This window comes from Megascapheus bottae, chromosome 3 (genome assembly GCF_031878675.1).
Source record: "Megascapheus bottae isolate mThoBot1 chromosome 3, mThoBot2.hap1, whole genome shotgun sequence".
NCBI lineage: Eukaryota > Metazoa > Chordata > Mammalia > Rodentia > Geomyidae > Megascapheus > Megascapheus bottae.
The window spans coordinates 36,570,218-36,583,351 of NC_143511.1; positions in this window are offsets into that span (position 1 = coordinate 36,570,218).

A 13,134-nucleotide genomic window follows, 5' to 3' on the forward strand; every position below is an offset into this window, starting at 1 on the left:
TTACTTTTTTTTTTCTGGTACTAGAGCTTGAACTCAGGGGCTGGGCACTATACCTTAGTTTCATTCACTCAGAATTGGCACTCTACCACTTGATCCACAGCTCTACTTCCAGATTTTTGGTGGTTAATTGGAATAAGAAGTCTCATGGACATTCCTGTCCAGACTGGCTTGGAAACACCCAGTTGCAAGTTAATGATTTCTCAAACAATATGCATCCATCCTATGGCACTGGCTGAGAATTTTCTGGTTCAAAAATCCCCAGGCTGACCACTGGGTGGCACTCGTGGGCTCTTGTCATCACTGCCAGTTCAAGTGGGCCGTGAACTATCAGCCTTTTTTTTCATGAGCCACACAAAATGGTAAGAGCAGCAAATTTGTCCATGCTAGGATTCTACATTTTAACATATTATTAATTACATCTGTGTGTGCATCTCTTTACACTGTTTCACATTCACAACTGGTATGGGTTCAGGCAATTCTATAAATTTTCACCTGTGTCTAGTTAATATTGGCAGAAGAAACTTACATTCTTCCTGTTTTACAATATGATATAGAGAAGAGTTCTCCAGTCACATATATTATTCATTCTATTAACCCTTTCAGGTAAAAGAGGTATAGGCAACCACTTTACATAAATCCATTCAAAAAATCCAATTTTCCTCCACATTTGCACCTTACTCCCACCATCTCAGCAACCATTTCTTCCACATAATCTCCCAATCTAACCAGACACCTATCTGGTATCTCATCACTAGGTGTTAGAATTACAATGTATCAGGGTCCCCAGCCCTTAAGCCCTTACTCACACATGTCATGGTGTTTGGAGGAGGTGATCATATTTCTATGATAGAATTAATAACATGTAAACATAAACATCAGAAAACTGTTTCTCCTCTTCCTCTCTTCTCCTCTCTCCTGAGTCCCCCATTCTAATATAAAAGACAGGGGAAACTTAAAAGCAGCTGCAATTAGAATATGTTCCTCTGCCCAAACACAGATCCACATCAGTGGAGTAAAATCTGATAAACATTTGGCCAAATGCTAAAGTATGAAGTGACATAGACAAAACCTGGGAAACAGGATTTCCATATAAACATAAGAACAAAACAACCACACATTGCTGGGGAGACATAGTTCACAAACAAACAGAGCAAACCCAATAATGCTGCATGAGAAGAGAAGGATAATCCGGTGTAATATGTTCTTTCAGATGTCAAGTATTCAACAAAACATTATAAGGCATGAAAAGGTCTACACGGAGACAAAAAGAGACTCAAGAGGAATTGTGTGATTGTTCTCCAAATACGAGATTTCGTCAACAAAGCCTTTAAAGTGGCTATTATAAATAGGTTCAAAGGGCTAAGGAAATCCATCATTAACTAGCTGAAAGACAGCATTATAACAATGATTCAACCAATAGAGACCTTTAATAAAGATAGGACTTATACAAAGCACTACAGGAAGTTTCAGTTCCAGAACTGGAAAGTTCAATAACTCAAGTGGAACATTCACTAAAGATATCAAAGACAGGATTAAGAGGGTGGGATAAACAAACTCCTGGTTAAAAGATAGATCATAAACGCTGTTCAGTCAGAAAACAAAAAAAAACAGCACTGTCATATGGGATACATAGACTTCAATTTGTACCTGAATGCCAGCAATTCTAATGAATAGGCATTTGGTGCATTTCCAGAATACTGAAAGGATTTTACTCTCTTGCTTTATTGTCTTGGATTCCTCCATATTTATAGGTTCTTCAGGGAAGAAAATCACAGATCTGCTAACTTCATCATATCAAAGCTCTCACATTTCTTTAGGAACTTTATTGTTGTTTTAGGGTTGATTTGGGTTGGGTTTTTTTTTTTTTTGAGACAGCATCTTACTTATTTTTTTTTTGCCAGTCTTGGGCTTTGAACTCAGGACCTAGGCACTGTCCCTTGGGCTTTCTCAAAGCTAGCGCTCTGCCATTTGAGCCAACGCCCCACTTCCAGCTTTTTTCTATGTATGTGATACCAAGGAATTGAACCTGGGTCTTCATGCATGCTAGGCAAACACTAGGCCAAACTCTTGGACCTAAGACAACATCTTATTGTATAACTTATTCTGCTCTCGAACTCATGATCTTCCTATTTCAGCCTCCCAAGTGCTGAGATTACAGGCATGAACCAACATATGAGGCTCCAAATTACATGTTTTTGTATGTACTAGTCCTGGATCTGGGCACTGTCCCTATTCTTTTACACAGCGCTAGAAGTTTACCACTTGAGCCACAGTGCCATTTCCAGCTTTTTCTGTTTATATGCTACTGAGGAATAGAGCCCAGGGTTTCATCTATGCTAGACAAATACTCTACCACTAAGCCACATTCCTAGCCCCCAAATTACTTTTTTTTTTGCCAGTCCTGGGACTTGAACTCAGGATCTGAACACTGCCCTTGGGCTTTCTCAAGGCTAGAGGTCTACCACTTGAGCCACAGCACCACTTCTGGCTTTTTCTATGTATGTGGTACGGAGGAAATGAACCTTGGTCTCCCTGCATGCTAGGCAAACACTCTACCACTAGGCCAAATTCCTGGCCTCCCAAATTACATTTTTACTGCAGTTTTCTGTTATTGTTATTACTGCTAGACATTGTCTATTTTCTTTCTCTTTCTTTCCTTCTTCCTTCCTTCTTTCCTTTTTCTTTCTTTCTTTCTTTCTTCCTTCCTTCCTTCCTTCCTTCCCTCCTTTCCTTCTTTCTTTTTTGTCAGTCCTGGGATTTGAACTCTGGGCCTGGGCACTGTCTCTGAGCTCTTTAGCTCAAGGCTAGCACAGAGCCACTTCTGGCTTTCTGGTGATTAATTGGAGATAAGAGTCTCACAGACTTTTGTCCCTGGGCTGGCTTTGAACCATGATCCTCAGATCTCAGCGTCCTGAGTAGCTAGGATTACATGCGTGAGTCACTGTGCTGGTTATCTATTTTCATTCACAAGCTACTTGTATAGTTATTCCCCCACTTTTGGGTTGCAAGGGCCAGGAGGTTAACAAACCACATTTCCCAGAGAAATTTCTAAGGATACTGGATGGATGGACAATGAGATGTGATTACATGAGATCTAGAAGGTGTGGAGCAGGGGATACAATTTTGGGGGGCACTAGTAGTATGTGATGTACAGGCTCTGGGCTGAAGTGAGCTTTTTCTTCTTTGCTAGTCCTGGGGCTTGAACTTAGGGACAGGCCCTGAGTTCACTGTCCCTGGGCTTTCTCAAGGCTAGCACTCTACCACTTGTGCCACAGCACTGCTTCTAGTTTTTTTTTTTCTTTTTTCTTTTCCTTTTTTATTTTTTCAGTCCTGTAGCTTGAACTCAGGGTCTGGGCACTGTCCTTAGACACTTTTGCTCAAGGCTAGTGCTCTGCCACTTGATCCACAGCAACACTTCCAGCTTTTTCCTGTGTATGTCATACCAAGGGCCTCATGCTTGCTAGGCAAGCACTTTACCACTAGGCTGCACTCCCAGCCCCAACTTCCAGCTTTTTCTGTGTATGTAGTACCAAAGAATCAAACCTACGTCTTCATGCATGCTAGACAAGCATTCTTCCACTCTACTACTAGGCCCAACTCTCTGCCTGAAGTGAACTTTTGCAATGGCTTCTTTCTGTGTCCTACTGACCCCTCAGCCAGCTTTATGGGTCATGGATGCTGTGACCTTGGCAATGACTTTCTTCAGCTTCTTGACACACAGTTGGAGCACTGCTGCTGTGACATAATTTCGAGGTCTAGACACAAGTCCCTGACTTCCTCTCTTCCATCCTTTCCATCATTTTATAAACAACTAATCTACTGTTTTAAATTCCTTTCTAGGGAGGCACTGGTATCTCACACCTGTAATCCTAGCTACTTAAGAGGCTGGAGACCTAAGAATCATGGTTCAAAGTCAGCCTTGGCAGAAAGTCCGTGAGATTCTTATCTTCAATTAAGCACCAGAAAATCAGAAGTAGAGCTATGGCTCAAAGAGCTAGAGTGCTAGCCTTGAGCACAAAAGCTCAGGGACAGCACCCAAGCCCTGAGTTCAAGCTCCATGATTGACCCCTACCCTCCCCCCACCCAATCCCTTTCTGTTTGAAATACCTGGAGTGATTCCTCTTTCTGAGCTACATCCTAATCATCATGATTATATTTTAGAAAAGTGTGTCGGTCAGCTTTCTACCATTACAACAAAGGCTAATCAACTTATAAAGGTAAAAGGTTTATTTTGGCTCACATTTCTGAGGTTCCAGTCTATGATTAACAGGCCTTATTATTTTGAGAGACAGCATATCATGGCAAGGAGCGTGAATACCTCGAATTACAAGTGTGATTCCCTGGTGCCTGGCTGACACTTTTGAACCTGTTTGTCAAACCGACGCCAATTAGACTTACAAAGCATGTAATTAAAAGTCTCATCACTGCCTAATTATTGTGCTACATTTTGCTATTATCTGTGCTCTCAAGGTTATTCTCGTCTGTTTATCTGAAGGTGTAATATCCTACAATAATTTATACTATATGTCTTTTCTCAATGGCATTCAACTTAATTGACATTTGTAGCTTGAAACTGGCTATGGGTGGGGTATTTAGGGTATAGGAATCAACGTTCTATTAACAAAGCCTTTAATTTTGTGGGAGTGGGGGGAAGGCGGGTACTGGGACTTGAACACAGGGACTATGTGCTATCCTTTAGCTTTTTTATTCAAGTCTGGTACTCTACTACCTAAGCCACACCTCAATTTCTGGCTTTTTGCTGGGTAATTGAAAATAAGAGTCTCACAGACTTTTTTTTCCTCAGGCTATCTTTGAACCTGGATCCTCAGATCTCAGCTTCCTATGTAGCTGAGGTTACAGATATGAGCCACTCATGCCTAGTTTGGGGCCTTTAACTTTCAGTAGGAGAATAGATTGTTAAATATCCACCAGCACACTATCTGATATATATATATATATATATATATTATTCTTGTTGCTATAGATTGAATTGCATCCCCCACTCCCTCTCAAATCATATGTAAAAGCTACTACTAGGATCTGTGAGAGTGAGGTGAAACTATGAGACTGGGTGCAGTGGCTCACACCTGTAATCCTAGCTACTCAGGAGGATGAGATCTGAGGATCGCAGTTAGAAGCCAGCATGGGCAAGAAAGTCTGTGAGAGTTTTATCGCCAATTAACCACTAAAAAGCCGGAAGTAGAGCTGTGGCTCCGGTGGTAGAGCACTAGCCCTGAGCACAAAAGCTCAGGGATGGGCTTCCAGAGTTCAAGCCCCAGGGCTGGGGGAAAAAAAAGCTAAATCAGATCAGATCATATGGAAGAAGGGCTGATCGAGGAGAGCACCAGCCCTAGAACATCAGATCTCCAGAGTGCAAAGACAAAATCACAATGGGGTGGTGTGCAGGACTCACCAACAACTGGATGGGCTGTAGGCTGGAAGAAGCAAGGAAAGGAATTATGTTTCAATCTCTCAGATTATAATAAAATCTGTTTTGGGTGACAGAGAAAACCAATAAACTTGCTGTTAGTAGTGTGTTGTTAAAGTGCACTGTTAGTACATGGGAGAGCATTCTTCTCTTCTTCCTCTACTCCTCTGCCACCTCTTCATCTGACATTCCAGATGAAAATGCTTCACTCTCAGGCGGGCCCCAAGTAGGGCTCTCAAGGGTGCATATGACCAGTAGGGGGCGAAGATGAGCACTGCAGGGCTCCAAGGTCACAACTTGTGGCTGACCTCTGTGTTCAGAGTCTGGGATGCAGGGATTACTTAGGTTATTTAAAAGATATTCTCTAACCCTGTTAAAAATTGTTCTTTGAGCCAGACACTTGTGTCTCACATCTATAATCCTACCTACTTGGGAGGCTGAGATCTGAGGATCACGGTTTGAAGCCAGCCTGGAAAGGAACATCCGTCCATGAGATTCTTATCTCCAATTAACTACCAAAGAGTTTGAAGTAGAGTGGTGATTCAAGTGACAGAGCACTATTCTTGAGCAATAAAACTCAGGGACAGGGGTGGGGAGAGGGAAATGGGGACCAAGACATGAGAAAGGCTATCAATGTTTGTGAAGTAATGCACCTTCTATCTGGTGAATACAATGTAACCCTTCTATTAATTACAATAAAAAAAAATCTATGGAAGAAGAAAAAAAGAACTCAGGGACAGTGGCCAGGCCCTGAGTTCAAGACCCATGATCATCACATACACACAAATTGCTCTTAGAAGCACAGATTTTAATTTGACAAGGTACAAATTATTCTTTCTTCCTCATTCTTGCAGTCTCTGAGTTGAGACCCTGGTACTGGAAAAACAACAACAAACAAATAGTGCCTGTCATGCCCTATTTTAATGTGAAAATAAATGATCAATAAATAAATAATAAGTGATCAAGGTGATATGTACATCTATCCTCTTGTGAGGAGCTGATCTTTCTCTGAATACTTTTCATGTATAGTTATGTACATGAAATTTTGGTATTGATTTATTTCTTATTTTTTATTTATTTATTTTGTCAGTTGTGGGACTTGAACTCTGGGCCTGGGCATTGTCCCTGAGTTCTTCTTTTTTTTTTTTTTTTTGCCAGTCCTGGGCTTGAGCTCAGGGCCTGAGCACTGTCCTTGGACTTTCTCAAGGCCGCTCTACCACTTGAGCCTCAGCACCACTTCCAGCTTTTTTGTATGTATGTGGTACCAAGGAATCGAACCCGGGTCTTTGCACATGCTAGGCAAGCACTTTAACCACTTGGCCAAACTCCCGGCCCTGTTCTTTAGCTCAAGGTTACTGTACTACCCCTTGAGCCATAGCGCTACTTCCAGTTTTCTGGTGGTTAATTGGAAATAAAAGTCTTGTGGACTTTAGTGCCCCAGCTGGTTTTGAACCTCAATGCTCAGATATCAGCCTCCTGAATAGCTAGGATTATTGCACTTGGCAATATTGGTTTATTTTTATCTCTTTATAGAAATGGCCACTGTCGGGTTAAGACCTAGCTCATCAAATTAAAAGTTACAGGACAGTTTTTCAGTTTATTAAACTCAATCATATAAGTATTGGAAAAGTTAAAACAAAGTCACATTGATTTTAGTGGACATATACATAGCCAACTAAAAAATCTCCTGAGACATGCATTTTTTACTTTATTATGATTAATTTTTATTTTCTTGTTACAAATTAATTATATAAAGAGATTATCAGTAGGGTGCTATATAGAGGGGCTACATTTGTAAGATAGTACTTCTTGAACATTGTTACCCCTTCCCATGTTTTTCTCCCACTTTTCCTTCCTCCACCCCCTCCCAAGTTATAAAGTTCATTTCCAACATATTGTCCTGTGAATATTGCTGTGACATTGGTTCATCCTTTGTCCTTTGTTTCATCATCTTGTTTTTCCCCTTCCCTTCCTTGATTCAAGTAAACAAATAAATGTATATAAAACACACCAAGCACAAATTAATTATATAAAGAGATTTTAAAGAGAGATTTTGATGTTTTCATGTATACATATAATATAGTTTCATCACATTCAGTCCCTCTATTATTTTTCCCCCTTCTTTTTACATTTTCAATGGATTTTATTATTCTACCATACATACATATATCCAATCAGATTTGCCCCACTGTCATACCACTGACTCCTCTCCAAGCATGTCAAATCATTTTTAAAAGATATTGATTCCACAGATGAGGAAATATATGCATTATTTGTATTTCTGAATCTGGCTTATTTTTCTTAAGATGATGATTTTCAGTTCCATCCATTTTCCTGAGAATGCCATAACTTCATTCTTCCTTATGGCTGAAAAACACTTCATAGTGTATATCTATTACATTTTCTTTAGCCATTCACTGGTTGCACTTGGCCTGATTCTATAGTTTCACTATTGTCAGTAATGCTACTGTAAATATGAGTATGCAAGTGTCTCTTGTATTCAGATTTTCACATGTTTACATTTAAAATATGTACATGTATATACATATATGTATAGATATTCAATATTTTTTGTCCATTCATTCATCCATTTGCCCATTGATTGCTGGGCACCTTGGGTGATTGCACAGTTGGACTACTGTGAACAACTATGATAAGAATTTGGGGCCGGTAGTTTGGCCTAGTGGTAGAGTGCTTGCCTAGCATGCATAAAGACCTGGGTTTGATTCCTCAGCACCACATACATAGAAAAAGCCGGAAGTGGTGCTGTGGCTCAAGTGTTAGAACTCTAGCCTTGAGAAAGTCCAAGGACAGTGCTCAGGCCCTGATTTCAAGCCCCAGAACTGGAAAAAAAATGAGTACACAGGTAGCTTGTTTGTAAATTAATTTACACACTTTCAGATATAGGTCTGAATGGTGAGAATCATAAGGTATGTCTATTTTTACTTTTTTAAGGAGCCTCCATATTGATTTTCATAGTGGTTACATTAGTTTACATTCCCACCAGCAGTGTATGAGGTTTCCTTCTACAACCACATCCTCTCCAGCATGTTATGGAGCTTGAACTTAAGGCCTGGGCACTGTCCCTGAGAATTTTTGTGTGTGTGCCAGTCCTGGTGCTTGAATTCAGCACCTGGGCACTGTCCTTGAGCTTTCTCAAGGCTAGCAGCTCTACCACTTGAGCCATAACACCATTTCTAGCTTTTTCTGTGTATATGGTACCAAGGAATCAAACCCAGGGCTTCGTGCATGCTGGATAAGCACCTCTCCCATTAGGCCATGTTCCCAGTCCTGTCCCTGAGAATTTTTGCTCAAGGGTAGTGTTCTATCCCTTGAGACACAGTTCCACTTTCAGTTTTTAGGTGGTTAATTGGAGATGATTGTCTCACAAAAAGGGCTGCCTTCGAACCTTGATCCTCAGATCTCAGCCTCTAAAGTAGCTGGGATTATAGTTGTGAGCCATCAGCACCCAACATGTTTTCTTGATTGCCATTCTCACTTGGGTAATATGAAATCTTAAGGTAAGTTTGATTTGCATTTCATTTATGGCTAAAGATATTGAACATTTTTTCATGTATTTATTAACCACTGTTTTGTCATCTTCTGGCCACTTTCTGTTTAGTTTGTTTGCCCCTTCATTAATTGAGTTATTTTTTCTAGTTGTTGCTTATTTTTTTGAGGTCTTTGTATATTCTGGATGTTAATCCTTTACTTATGATATCCATTCTACTACAGTAAGATAAATCTCAGTGCAGTTTTTGTTGTTTGTTCTGTGCCAGTCCTGGGGCTGGGCACTGTCCTTGGATTAGTGCTTTACTAGTTCAGCCACAGTGCCACTTCTGGATTTTGGGTGCTTAATTAGTGATTACATTCATTTACTTATGAGATATGAATCTCATGGACTTTCTACCCAGGCTGGCTTCAAACTGTGATCCTCAGATCTCAACCTCCTGAGCAGCTAGGATTAGAGGCATGAGCCACCACTGTCTCATCTCAGTGTTGTTTTGATTTTCATTTCCTTTATGACTAAGGATAAAAGTTCTTCATGCATTTATTTGCCACCTTTACTTTTTTTTTTAGAACTATCTGTCCAATTAAATTTTCCACTTATTAATTGGATCATTGTTCCTTTCAGTGTTTAATTCCTTGAGCTCTTTATTCTTGTATGTGTGTAGGGGTTGTGGGGTCCAGAGTTGAAACTTAATGCTTCATAATTGCTTGTCTTGCTTGCTTGGCTGGTGCTCTACTACTTGAGGCATGCTTCTAGCCTCTTTCTGTTTGCTATTTTGAAGATGGACTGTCTCCAATTTTTCTGTCTGGCTTTGAACTGCAAACTTCCAGATCTCAGTTTCCTTGGTAGCTAGGATTACAGGTGTGGGCACACAGAATCTTCATCCATTATTATTATTGATCCTTTGTCTAATGAGTAACAGGCTAAGATTTTCTCCCATTCTATAGGCTATCACTTCATTCTGACAGTGGTTTGCTATCATGTAAAAAAACTTTTTAATTCAGTGCAATCAGTTTGTCAGTTCTTTTCCTTATTTCCTTAGCTACCATTTAATAATTAAGTTTTAAATTTCTGAGAGCATTGTAGATTGACATCTTTCAAGAAATGAGCTCAATATGGTGGTACACTCCTGAAATTGCAGCCCTCAAAAAGTAGAAGCATGAGGATTATGAGTTTGAGACCAGCCTAGGCTATACAGCGAGACCCTTTCTCTCTAAGAAAAAAAAGATAGAGAGGTCTTAGGCACTTTCCATGCAGTTTTCCCCATATTTTCTTCACACAAGATACACAAATGATCAGCAAATACATGAAATGATGTTCAACATCGATAGTCATTAGGGAAATGCAAATCAAAACCACAATAGAAAACTACCCCAGGTTCATGAGGATGCTACTGTTTTTACAACAGAAAATAAGAAGTGTTGATAGAAAGTGTAAAAAGCAACACTTCATACCTTACTAGACAGGTTAAACAGTAGAGCTGCTAAGAAAAACAGCAGTTCCTCAAAAGCAGAACAGAGTTATTATGTAACCCAACAATATTTACTAAGTAAATACTCCAAAGAAGTGAAAGCATTCCTCACTCTGGAACTGGTATAGTAGCCTCATTTAAAAATACACAATGAGTGTTGTCTGAAATAGCAGTCTTCTCCCTCTCCCTTGAGTTGTTTTGCCATAACAAGATCAATTATTGTCTGGTTTATTGTATATAAGAATTCTAAACCTCTAGTTTTTGGGAAAAAAAGATGGCAATTTAAATGACAGCCTATAAAATCTTAATGATTGTCTGTCTGTCTATCTATCTATCTATCTATCTACCTACCTAACTAACTATCCTAGTGAATATTCATTCTAGAAGGCTATCTTTTTCAAAAAGCAATGTGCACAGAATTTATTGAAGAGCTTAATAAATATTTTTCTACCTAAAAAAATTACACAATGAGGGCCAGGAGTTTGGCCTAGTGGTAGAGTGCTTGCCTAGCATGCACGAAGACCCGGGTTCGATTCCTCGGTACCACATACATAGAAAAAAGCCAGAAATGGTGCTGAGGCTCAAGCGGTAAAGCTCTAGCCATGAGAAAGTCCAAGGACAGTGCTCAGGCCCTGAGCTCAAGCTCAGGACTGGCAAAAAAAAATACACAATGAGGCCAGGCTCAGTGGCTCATGCTTGTATTCATAGCAACTCAAGGGGCTGAGATCTGAGAATCAAGGTTCAAAGCCAGCCTGGGCACCAAAGGATCTGAGACTCTTATTTCCAATTAACCTCTAGGAAAAAAAAGGGAAGTGAGGCTTGGCTCAAGGATAGGATGGTAGCCTTGAGCTGAAGAGCTCAGGGACAATGCCCAGAGTTCAAGCCCCATGACACCCACCGATCCACACACACACACACACACACACACACACACACACACACACACACACACACAAATACACAATGAGGTGGAAGTCTAGATGGTCTGCAAGAAGCTGAATGAATAAAAAAAATGTGTTCATGTCATGGATAAGTTTTTATAAAAGTGAATAAAGCTCTTGTACTTGCTATAATATGAATAAACTTGGAAAATATTCTACTAAAAGGGAACAATTGCTGTACCAGCTGGAACTAAATAAACACCACATGGAGTTGAGCCCCTCAAAGGGCCTGAAGGCTTGGCCAAGGCTATGGTCCTGCTCAGACCCTTCTATTTCTTATCATGGGGCTTCTTCCTGCCTTGCTAAGGACTTGATCCCTAGTAAAAAAACGTGTGTGTCGTGTGTGTGTGTGTGTGTGTGTGTGTGTGTGTGTGTATGTTGTCCCTAAGCTCTTTTGCTCAAGGTGAGAACTCTACCACTTAAGCTACAGCTCTATTTTGGCTATTTGAATGTGAATTCAAAGTTAGATCTCACAGAATGTCCTGTGTGAGCTGGCTTGGAACTGTAGTCTTTAGATCTCAGCCATCTGACTAGCTAGGATTATAGGCATGAGCCGTTGACTCCCAGCCCTAATAAACAACTGTGTCAATAACTGATTCTTGCTTCCAGAAATCTTAACTGGTCACAAATCTCAAATCATTCTGGTCAATATGATCTTGGTGAGGAACTTAGTTTGGTATGATAGAGCTCAGCAATTTAATGCCAATAGATCATCACATACACACACACACACACACACACACACACACACACACACACACGCGCACGCGTGCGCGCGCACGCGCGTGCATGTGCGCATACACATTTCATCATGTCCAGAGGCTCCAAAATTCATCTGGCTTCAACCACACCCATCCACAAAACAATATTTCCATAGCTCTTCAGGCCTTCTCTTGGTTACAACTTCAGTGAATGGCAAACAGCTGCTCATCCTTTGAGACTCAGTCCATGTTCCTCAACTGCATTCTGCCCAACCCCTAGAAACTCACATACATACATCATCTATATCATCAAAGCAGTTAGCTGGTGATATCTGTGGCCTCCTACAATGTGAGCAGCTAAGGGCAGATCTGTGTCCAGTTCCATTCATGGAGGGTTAGGGGAAAGAACAAGGAGCTGAGAATACAGAGTCACATACACCCACAGACCAGATTCAGGTCTGAGGTTACTCCAGTGATAAGCTATGCTACTTGAGGCTTCATGTATCTCATTGTGCCTCAGTTCCACAATCTATGAGATGTAACTTCTTTATGAGGCTTAGGAAAGATAGCAAACATTTATATTTACCAAGGAATAGGATTAGAGCTTAAAAAAAAAAAAGAAGTCTTCTGTATTGCCATCAGTTCTAAATCCATACTCCACTCCACTGCCCAGCTCTGACATAGAGACGAGTTTATTGAATAAGTGATATTTCCATTTAGGCCAAAACCCCTCTGATCTTATACAGCAAGGATATTCAGGGATGCCAGGCCTGTTCAGGTAGCTTAGTCAAGCACATCATCCAATTCCCAACTGGAGAATCTGTATATGGAAATTTCCAATGTGACTCTGGCACTTTTGCTCACAAAGCCACAGCAGGTTGACTGGCAGGACTCTCCTTTGTCCCTAAACCTTTGGCTAAGTAGTCAAGCCCTAGGTGGGGGCCACTGTATGCATTCTGATGCCCCCTAACTTCAACTTCAACTTGTTTCCAGTTCCTTCTCTGCCAGGAGACAGGACAACCTTTTCACAAGACAGGACAACCATCCAGGGTACTGTGCTGGGTAATGCTAAGTTCTTTGGG